Source organism: Trichechus manatus, unplaced genomic scaffold, assembly GCF_000243295.1.
Source record: "Trichechus manatus latirostris isolate Lorelei unplaced genomic scaffold, TriManLat1.0 scaffold00178, whole genome shotgun sequence".
NCBI classification, from domain to species: domain Eukaryota; kingdom Metazoa; phylum Chordata; class Mammalia; order Sirenia; family Trichechidae; genus Trichechus; species Trichechus manatus.
In genome coordinates, this window is record NW_004444114.1 from 2,005,846 (window position 1) to 2,017,663 (window position 11,818).

The 11,818-nt window shown below is 35.4% G+C and overlaps 1 protein-coding gene across 2 annotated transcripts in view; it reads left to right on the forward strand.

The window, feature by feature from the left end:
* UNC5C (unc-5 netrin receptor C) overlaps positions 1-11,818 on the forward strand; it is a 437,515-nt gene that overhangs the window by 367,982 nt on the left and 57,715 nt on the right. The window lies entirely within an intron of this gene.

Consider the following 11,818-nt stretch of genomic DNA (forward strand, 5'->3'; position numbering starts at 1 on the left):
TGAAGAGAAAATCAGTAAACTGGAATGTAGATCTCATGAAATTTCCCAGAATGTAGGAAAGAAACGTAAAGTAAATGATTAGGAAAAAGAGAGGTTAAAAGACATAGAGGATATAATGAGAAAATCCAACATTTATTACTTAAGAGAGGAAATTAAATAGATTTTCAGACAATCAATACAAAGAGTATCTACTACTCATAAGCACCCACTGAATAAACTATTAAAAATGTAAAATAAGAATTGACTCTTTCAAAGAAAAGACAGACTAACTGAGGAACAGTTGAAAATAAGATGAAACTAAATTGCAGACAGCATTATCATAGAATTTATAGAATGTGATATAAGTTGTAATTTTCTACTTTCCAGATATTGTTCAGGAAAACAATAGTAATACTCTTTGCATTAGAATGTACTGTTTCAAGTGTTCCAGTAAAATATTAAGACTGATCACACTATAAATGTTGAATGCCTAAATTCAAAATAAGACTTTTAAGGAAAGAGAACACAGTCCCAGAGAAGGCGAAAAGGAACAAAGAAGAAAGAAGAAAAAAATATGATAAAGGAAAACAATTAAAAGATAGTAGAAATAAATCTACATATAACAAGAATCATAATATTGTAAATGAATTAAGCTCACCTGTTAAAGGAGGTAAATTCAAAAGTGTAGGAAAAAAATCCAGTTTTATACTGTTTACAAGAGACATACCTAAATCATAATTATATATAAACATTGAAAGTTAAGAGGTGAAACTTATAATGTTGTTCAATCTTTATTATCCAATTAATGACTTTCACTATCTGATTGGATCATTCCTAATTCAATCTCATTTCCAATTCCACCTAAGTAACCTATACAATAAAACCTGTGAAAGCCAGAACCTGTGTAAGGCAGAAATCTGTCAGAGAAGGAAAGCTCAATATTTTCCACTAATATGAACGATAGAAAAGTGGTAAGACTGCTCCCTGTCAAAGGCGGAAAATTTTGAGACCTGGAAAAAGAAGGCAGTCCTTATTTTAAACTTGTTCTCACAGATTTCACTGTACAGTACTAAAAAGGAGCCCCGGTGGCAAAGTGGTTAAGCACTTGACTGCTAACGGAAAGGTCTGAGGTTAGAACCCACCAGCTGCTCCAAGGGAAAAAGATGTGGCGGTCTGCTTCCGTAGAGATTGCAGCCTTGGAAATCCTATGGGGCAGTTCTACTCTGTCCTGTAGAGTCGCTGTGAGTTGGAATTGACCGGGTAACACACAACAACAACAATAACATATACTAGAGATTATTTTTGCTTGTAGTTCTAATTTAGATTTTTAGATTTTTTTCTTAGACTTTATATATTTTTGTTGTCATTGTATGCTGATGAGTTGATTCTGACTCATAGTAACCCTATAGGACAGAGTAGATCTGCCTCATGGGGTTTTCTAGCCTGTAATGCTTACCAAAGCAGGTCTCCAGGTCTTTTCTCCTTCGGAGCTGATGGTGGGTTCAAACAGCCACCTTTTGGTTAGCAGCCGAGTGCTTAACCATTGAGCCAATTTCTATCGAATAATTAATCAAGTGGTTTTTTAAATTGTTTATCAGGCTATTCAGTGTTTGTGTAAGAAATCTCAGAAATCCAGGCCTTTCCTAAATGCCAATTAAATTTATAAACAAAAGACTTTTAAGGTTATGTATAAAATTGTTGAATATTTTAAAAATATAATGCTAATTGTTAGTAAATATGTAATAAAGTGGAAATGTGTATTGTAAATGAAAATATGAAGTGTGACAATTATTTTGGGGGAACAGCTGGACAGAATGAGTCAAGAATTTTAAAATGTTCATGCCTTTTGACCCAGTAATCCTACTTCAAAGAATAAACTTTAAATAATGAATATGAATGCATAAAAAAGTGTGTGCCAAATATGTTCATATTCTTTATTTTTTGGTATTATAAAAAACGCAAAACCAGGAAGTGCAATATTAGGAGAATGGTTAAGTAAGACATGGTACTTCCATAAAATGGAATATCATACAGCCACTAAAACGTTCATGATGGTTTAACATGGAAAAGGAGAATATAGGCTTATATATGCATTTGGTCATAGCTATGTAAAAGTAAGCTTAAGAAAAAGATGAAGGAAATGTATGCATTTTCTTGATTAGTGAGATTACAAGTAACAGTTTTCTTTTTCTATGTGCTTTCTAGTCTCTGTATTGTTTATAACTAGTAATCCATTATCTTTGTAATTGTAAAATGACTTTTTTAAAAACAGATGTTGAGGGTAGACTAGAACAACAAATAGCCTGATCATGGAACTAAGAGTCTGTGGTTTGAGATATGCAATATCACTGCCTTGGCTTGTGAATTTGGTCACAATGATTGAAATTAGATTACAAAAAAAAAAAAAAAATTGCATAAAATCCTTAGATAATACCTAGTCACATAAAACCCTAGTCAGCAACAGTTACTTATAGCCCATAAATCAACTCTTTTGAAGACGTGGAAATTTAGAATTGAATTATTTACGAGTTCCCTACTATATACATATCACTCTGTCCTTGTAAATATACTCCTGTGAGACTGTTGGATACATTGGATTCCTTATGCGATCGTCTATAATTTCACTTGTGAGACAAGGCATTGCTCTTCAAGCAATTTTGAAAGCTCCACTAAACTTTTCAGGCCATTGCATACACATGTAGTTCATACTCAAGTATGATATATACGTATTACATTAATATATATACTAATCCCAGATACAAACATATACTCATTGGCCTGAAAAATAGGTCCTATACTGGAGACATTGCCTCAGTGCCTTCAAATTGCTTTAAGCACTTACAGAAATTGGTACACTAGAATTCATTATTAAGCAATAATTAGAAGCTATCAGAGTCTCTTAACGTCCCAGAAAGAAGTTGGATTTTTGGGTTTTAAGCACATTGTTGATGTAAAAAAAAAAAAAAAAATTTAAACTAGAGTCCTAAGGCATTCTAAAAGACATGAACTGTATTAAACAAGACTGTGTAGATGAATTGGAATGTTTGTACCATTCAAAATAACTAAAAAGCACATGTCTGGTATGTTCAATATGAGAAGGGACTGAATGTTAATAAGATTCCACAGATTTCACTTAATAACAGTAATCCATAGTCTATGGTATTTAGAAAGCAGTATTGGAAGGTCCACTGTACTGTCTGTCCATTAAAATATTTAGGTTTCTTTATATCATCCCTAGAATTCTATTAAGGTAGCTGCTGGTTTTGCAATATATTTTTGAAATAGACTTCACATATAATGGTTCCAGAGAAATGAGAGAGAAAGAGATAAGGAAAGAGAGAAAAGAGGTAAGAAAATCTCCAAAAATGCAAAGCTAATAGCATATTTACCTTTCATGCTGAAATACAATTTTCTTATTAAAACCTGCTAACTTTTAACTTTTATATCTTTATAATAAATTTCTAGTAACATACTTTGTCTTGGTTAGCAAATACTTTAATTCATGCTTACCTCTTCATTTTGTAAATAGTAATTGAAGTACCACATATATATGGCTTGGTCTAGAAATGGAGATATATAGATACAGATATATGGATGAATACTAGATTAAATTTAGATTACTTAAACTATTGCTATGGATTTTAGTTTTCAATTCCATCTGAAGATCGGAATCCCACACAGGGATATGTAACAGTTCAAATTTGAATTTAGAATTACTCCTTCTAACTGAAAGGGATTTATGCCACAGTAGACAAATTAAAAATTACAATTTACAAACAAGAACTGCCTGGAATTGTGTCTGCATCAGTGAACTTCCTGACTTTGGGAAATTAAAACGTTATACATTCTGCAAATTTAGCACTTTCTACTCATTAAAAAATTTACATGTCACACAGCACTTCCATTAATTCTCATGTACAGAGGAAGTGGCAGAATGCCCTGTGTATAAATTGTGGTGTGGACACACTGAATACCAGGGCCCTGGAATCTCATTTAATGTGGGGAAAGCATTTACTTTACAGATAGTCATTTCTTGACTTCAGAATGATGTGTTTACAAGCCCCTGTGGTAGGCACACGAGAAGATGCTAGTCAGTTTCCAGTGGAATTCTGTGAACACAGCAGTTTGTTAGTGTTAGACACTGAGTGCTTTTATCTATAGTTTGGAAGAAGTTGATATCGTAGCTGTTTGTATAGTTTTTGATATGGGTAGTGTCCCAGCTTGCAAATCAAGATTCTGTACATGGACTGCCTGCCCAACACAGTGCACTACAGTCTCCGGTATAGTAAATGTGGCTTGCTTTTGCTTTTTACCTTTCTGGTGAAACATTTTCCTGCTTTTGAAAGCAGGGATGTGGTTAGAAACTTTAGCCCACAGAAATCTGATGAACACAGATGGAGCTCCCCAAACAGATTAGTGTGGGAAGACAAATTCAAGGTCTTCTGCTTCTAGGATGAAAAAAGAAACCCTGAGGGTGTCAAGAAAGGTACAGCCAGGCAAACAACCACAGTAAAGCATGGACTCCTTCCGTAGGGGCAAGTCCAGGGCTACTAGCTTAACTTTTTTTTTTTTTTTCCCCTGCCTAAGAATCCAGCAGATACGGTAGTATCCGCCTCTTTACTTCAGGGCTCTTAGTTATTTTAACTTTTTCTATCAGCTGTCTTTATTTACTACCATGGAAGGACATGATCATTGCCTTTTGATTGAAAAGCTTATTATTCTTTTTAAAAAGCATTGAAGAGCATGGTGTCTACTACATAAAAACGCTTGGGTAGGTGATGTAAGAGTTTTAATTTACTTGACTCTTGAGATAAATTTCAGGCATTTATACTTAGGCCTATTGTGTGTCAAGAGATAAGCTCTTATACAACCTAAGATGATTATTACCTGCTATTCATCTTCAGAAAGGGCATGGTTGGTCACTGTTGGGAACAGGGCTATGGGCTGGTTTAGTGAGGCAAGGCCAGCTGCTGTCTGAAGGCTAGAGCAGCAAATTATCCTGACAATTTAGCTGACTGACATCAGGGATAAGCAAATGTTCTTTTCAGTTTTTGTTGTCATGTCATAGAATTTATGTATTCGTTTGTTTGGAGTTCCCTAAGCCCCTGTCAATAAATAAACCCTCAGAAGAGTGGTAAATTATAAGAAACGACTATGGGTGTCTTTGACAGACCTGACCTTTGACATCCTTAGTATAATCCTGATGGGCTAGCCAGATAAGAACAGACTGGAAGGAAGACCAAAAAGGGAAAAAGAAATCTGAACACGTTTATTTTGAATGGCCCTTGAGGGTTTTAATAAGAACATTTGCATCAAAAGAATGTAACTGAGTTGAAAGAAATCCCATATTGTGGTTGAGTGTAAAGCCACTGGCAGAAACACCAAGCAGCCAGCTCAAGGAGTGGAAAAACCCATGGGGAACCTGTATTTTCTAATGATAGGATCATAAAAATGAGGAAAGATCTTATAAAGTGTTCTGTTGTTATTATTGTTGTCGTGTGCCATCAAGTCAATTCCAATTCACAGTCACCCTATATGACAGAGTAGAACTGCCCTATAGGGTTTCCTAGGCTATAATCTTAACCAGAGCAGATCACCAGGTCTTTTCTCCTGAGGTGTGTCTGGTAGGTTTGAACCGTCAACCTTTCGGTTAGCAGCTGAGCACATAACTATTGTGCCACCAGGGCTCCTGATAAAATGTCCTAGTATACGTTAAATAGATAAAATATAACTAAAACTAAGGAACTACTTCGTGATTTAAAAATATGTACTTCTATAGTGTACCTTGAATGCTTTTTACAACTGAGTTATGTCATATGAAACTTACATAATGATCCCACCATATAAGATATGAATCAATTCTCTATTTCATTAAATCCTCATGATATCATAAAATCTATTTACATGCATTAAAGTCATAGAAGCATCTCCATATTTAAATATAATGAGTAAACCTTGAAGGCAAGCAGGAACACCTTATAAAACTCCCATCTCCCCTTTGATATCTAACGTAAAGACAATTTTAATTCCCAAACAAGTGCGTAGACTTACCTTTTAGGAATTAAGTCTGGCTCAATGGTTCTCAAACTTTGGAGGGCATAAAAACATACTGTAGTTTAGAGGAATTTCAGACGTAACCTTACATATAATCACTTCCACCTAGTTTCCTGGCATAAATTGCTTCTGACTCCTGCCTACTGTATTAGACATGGCCAACCTGAGACAAAATTGACTTGAGTTCAATTTTATTAATGCTAAGAACATAGCAAAAAATGATCTTACAAACAGTGCTTTAGATAATCCCTTAATAATAACTCTGTTTTGCAAGGGAAGAAACTGAGGCATAGAAAGTTGAAACAGCCTACCAAAGGTGGACTGGGGTCAACAACAGGAACCCAGATCTGTCTGATTTTGTAAGCTCTTCATTATGTGGACTCTCAAATGCTAGAAGGAAGTGCTTTTATTGCTTTGAACTGTTATTTTCTTCTGATGTGTAGAGTACCCCCTCTTATTGATATTGACTCCTTATATCCTGTTGGTATCATTTTTGAGGGAAACAATGTTCCTTCTTCAAGTATTTACTTATTATAGGGTTTTATGCCAAATGCAATGTGATTATCATACAGCCAAGACTACATCATTCTAGTAAGGCTCTCCAGTTACACTGGAGTAGAAATGCCAAAGGTCAGTGCATCCTTTTGTTTGCCCCACACCTGAAATTAAAAAATATAAAATAAACCACTGTTTGGAAATCATTTCCTGTAAGGGCAAAAACCTCTCTGTTATTTTAGTTTTCTCATGAGTACCTATGATAATGTTTCAAATGGACAGCTATTTTATAATGTAAATCATTTGCATTATCTCATTCAATAACTGATATACAAATGAAGCAATGAACATGTGAAGCTTGTTCTATTATTTGCTTGTCTATCCTCATTTAAATCTACTAATTTGCGCTCTGATAATACTTACAAAGACTATGGGGCTGTAGTCGAGGGCTGAGGTCTAACCCTGCTTTGTTCTTTCACAGGTTTGTGATGTTAGACAAATCCTCTCACCATTCTCAGCCTCAGACTCCTGAGTCTGCAGATACTAAAGGGTTAGATTAGAAAATTCTAATCAGTGATCTATTTTAACTCTAAAATCCTGGAATTTTGCAAGTTGGTGAGTGCATAGACTAGGTTTCAGGAATTCAAACCTGGCCAGTGATGCTCAGAGGTTATTTCTCGTATAATCATAGCTTCTTAATACTTTCTCTATTAAAATCTTATTTATGGGACAAAAATAGTTTGTATTGTCTTTTTCTTTTAAAAAAATTGAATTATGAAACCATGATCTTTTTTTGCTATCATCTACTATCTATACTGCCTAAAAAGAAAAAAAAAAAATCTAAAAACTAGAAAAATCAAAGCATTTACTGTTTATTGGGAAAAAAATGAAAGTTTACATATAGTTTCTGACATTATGTCTTAGATTTCCCAAATATAAAGCCATCCACTAAGCTATATTCAGACATTTTACTGCACAATTACTAGGCATTCACTGTACTTAAGGACACAACTTGATTTAACTTACTGCCAGCATAACATTAAGGAAAGCTGTCTTTTCTTTTTGTGATAGCTGGACATGGACATCAGCTGAAAGAAATGGGTAACCCCAACTCTAATCTAAATGATAACCTTGTGCAAACTTTAAAAAGGCACACCTTCTTCAAGTCGCTTTACCACAGTCAGCCATACAATTATTATATTAACAATCCAAATCTACAGTAAATACAAATGTGAACAGTGTCACCCAGAGTTGGACAGTGCAAAACTTGCACATCATCAGCCTTACTTGGGAGGCCGGGAAAAAAATTTTAGTCTCAACACTTTGGGTAACTTTGAACATATCACTTTTCATCTTTGGGACTCAGTTTCCCCATCTGAAAGAAGGTTGGACTAGGTAACCTCTAAAGAGGATGGCTTTCCCACAAAAGGAGATTTTCACTGACTATTTAAGACAGCCTGCTCTTGCTCAGGTTTTTTAACTGTCCATGCTTTTACTTGCTTGAAAGTTCTTTGCACAGTAAAACCTCTAACTCTTATGCTCCCCACTCAGGAAAAATCTCTTTAAAACATAAATTTTCTTTAAAAATACACAAAAAGTCATAGGAGATGAGTGTCCACCATTGGAAAGCAGAAGCACCGCTCTGGGGTTGGCTTCCTCTAGCTGTAGTTGCTGAACCTCCTGTGACCAGTGGGAGCAAGTCCCGAGCTCTTCCTTGAGCGCCATGGCTCTGTTCCTTCCATCATTCCAAGGGAAGTGATTTTAAAAGTTGTTATCAAGGGCAGTGCATTTTGTTCCAGACAGCTCTTTCTTGGTAAGACTGTTCTTCACATTGCAGGACATTTGGTATCCTTAGCCCTCATTCACTAAATGCCAGAAACAACCCCTTGATCCTTATGATAACCAAACGGCACTCCCCTCTCCCACCCCATTTCCAAACCCCCCCTTGAGAAGTGGCACTACCACTGGTTGAGAAACACTTTCAGCATCAAGTTGCACTCTGGCCCTGGAAATTTGCTTCTGAAACGTGCCACAGTATCATTGCCGAAGCCACAAAGGTCAGGCATAAACATCATTCAAAAGAGAAGGTGGAAGAATACATAGTACTGAAAAGAGTGCATTGCTCACGATTTCTCAGAAAAAAATGGGCTCATTGTCTCTGTAATACCTGAGGAAAGTGAAACTCACAGAAGTTTCCTAAGGCCACGCATTAAATAATAGGCTGCATTGACTCTACAAGCAAAATCCCTTATGAATCCAGCTTCTTCATGTTAGCACAAGCAACTGTGCCTTAGTAATGTTCATTAGAATGATGTTGATATGGTTGTCATATAAATGATGGTTGCTTGCAATGTACCAGCACTTTACAAATCTCATTTATACTTTCTGCAGCTTTGGAAGTATTCTCATCCCCTTACACAGATTAGTAAAGTATTGCTTAGAGAAATTAAGTCGGTGAAAAGTTAAGTAGTTGAACTAAGCTCTCACAGCTTAGAAGTGGCAGAGCTAGGATTCAAACTGAAGTTCGTGAGACTAGAAACAGAAAACAGCACTCTGCTGCCTTGACCAACAACCACGGCGCTTTTTCAGTCAGCCTGACTCTTAAGTATTAAGCAAGCTAACTGAAATCCCTAACTTATGAACCAGGCTGTTGATAGTGACACTAAGAACAGTTATTTTGAACTGTGTTCTGCCTGAGATGTTATTTTTCATTATTGCTAAGACTGCTCTCAGCAAGGTCACCTTATTAGCCAAAGAAAATGTCCCCTGTTGTTCCATGAGAGATGGATCAGATGGAGAGGCATAAAAACAAACTTTAGAAAGTGATTCTGTGTTCCCATCATTTAGGGAATGAAACAGTAATCCCCTTCTCTGATTCCCAACCTAAGTGATGTTTTAGTTCTGTAGTTGCAGAAGTATTTTGAAAAGCATGGGAAAAGTTTTACAAGGTTGCCTTCCAAAACCCTTTATCAGTAAAGTAAAATGGGGTGTTGAACCATTGGTGAGTATACTTCATACTGGTGTGTTTTAAATTTTCCCATGTAGGAAAATAACAATTTGGCTATATCGATGCTAATTGGCTATGATGAATAATTAATAGTAGACTTATTTTTATTTTACTTTAATTTAGAACAACCTCAGATACAAATACTTCAACAAATATGTTGATAAACCTTTTGATGGAAATCTCCTAAACCGTGTGTTACAGAAGCCATCCATAAAATCCTACCACTTTGCTCCCTCTGCAGTCCATTACCTATAGAGAAACCAAATGATCTTTTCAAAATTACATTTGATCACAGGATTTGCATTTCACTTAGAATAAAATCGAAACCTCTCTCCATGAACTACCAGACCTACATGATCTGGCTGTTGCACACCCTTCTGACTCTAACTTTTACCTGTCTCTTCTTGTTCACTATTCTCCAAACACTCCATTTTTTACATCAGGACATTTGCACTTACTGACTCCTCTTTGTGGAACATTGTTCTCTCCCAAAATTTGTTTGGATGATTCCCATTTTTCAAGTTTTAGCTCAAATTTTATCCTAACAGTAAATTCCTCTTTAATCCTCTAAATTGGCCATCCCATATTTTCAACCACATTACATTCTTTTGTTTTATTTTTTTAAAGGATTTGTATTTTTATATTTAAAATGGTCATATTTGTTATTTTGTTTACTTGCTTATTTTCTGTTAAACTAGAATGTAAGATCCATGAAAGAAGCGACTTTTCCCATCTTTATTGCTGTACCCGCCCCCCCAGCCTAGAATAGAACCCAGCAACTAGTAAGGTTCAAGAATATTTGTCAAATTAATGAATGAATGGATTCCAGTTCTATGCTTGGAATGTAAGTTACCATAAGGCACAAAAATATTTATTGAGCTGTCCAAAAAAAAAACCTATTGCTGTTGAGTCATTTCCAACTCATAGCAACCCTATAGGATGAGTAGAACTGCCTCATAGGGTTTCCCAGGAGCATTTGGTGGATTCAAACTGCCAACCTTTGTTAGCAGCTAAGCTCTTAACCTCTATGCCACCAGGGCTCCTTGAAGTTGTCCAGATCTACAAAAATTAAGGGAAAGTTGAGATTAAAATCAAAATTATAAAGTTCCTCTTTATTATTCCTTGTCTGGCTGTCAGAAATAGGAATTCTGTTTAGAAATGAGGCTATAAGCCAACAAAACCCCAAAACTGCTTCACGGGGAGAAATTTCAAATCATGTGATTTCTCTCTGGAGATATGCTTCTCTTTCTGTAAGATACAGCCGTCCTGCTTACTCAAGCAAGCCCATGCTGATCCCCACCATAATTTTTAAGGTGAACATCAGAACATCCCCAAATATCCTATTGGCACTCATTACCTGAGCCTCTTACCTTAAAAAAAAAAAAAAAAAAAAAAAACTTACAACATCTGTCTACTCAACATCATCCTTACCAAAACGATAGAATCATTTTTCTGGTCTCCTTTGCTAGCAGTGAACATGTTTTATCTTATTTCTTTGGGTTTCAGAAATAAATAACCTTTTCCCTAGTTCCTGTATATGTCCTAGATGTCCTTTTACTGAGTTCACAGAATACAAATGGAAAAAGGTTATTACCAGACAGAGGTGTTTAAAAATGAAAATCAAAGCTAATACATGGACTCAGACAACTGGCATAAGGGATATAATATTTATAAAACTGAGTAGGAGGTTGCAATCATTGCTCTAAAATAAAGCATTAAAAATTAATTCAGAGCAAACCTGTCTGTTCTACAGCAAACCTCTCTTTCATTAAGGTAGCACTGCATGTTTCTGTACAATTAGTTCCCCAAAATAGGTAAATAGCTTGTAAGAACAGTGTTCTGCAAACTATAGAGAGCTACCTGAGGCATGATTTAGACTTGCTTTTAGTATCAAAGCTTTTCAGACCTTTAATTTTGAACCAGTTAATTGTGATTCTTGCAATTTCCCTACATTTTTGCCCTTGAGTATTACTAGGGAGGTTTAATTCACATGTTTCTTATTCATCTTCATTTGATTAATCCAAGCCGTGCTACATCATTTGATTAATTCATATGTTACAGAATATTAAATCTGGGAAAACTGTGGTTGCCAGTTACAAGTTATCCTTCAGAAATGTCCGTGGATTTTTCGTTTCAGAAAGTTTGTGTTCCACATTTTTAAAATGTTTTCCCCTAACCCTCTGTCACTTCACATTATTATTATTGTTATTATTACTATCACTGTTAGTTTTCTACCTTGGAATTCACTAATAAGAAAGAAAAATGAAACTTCTAGTGTTATCT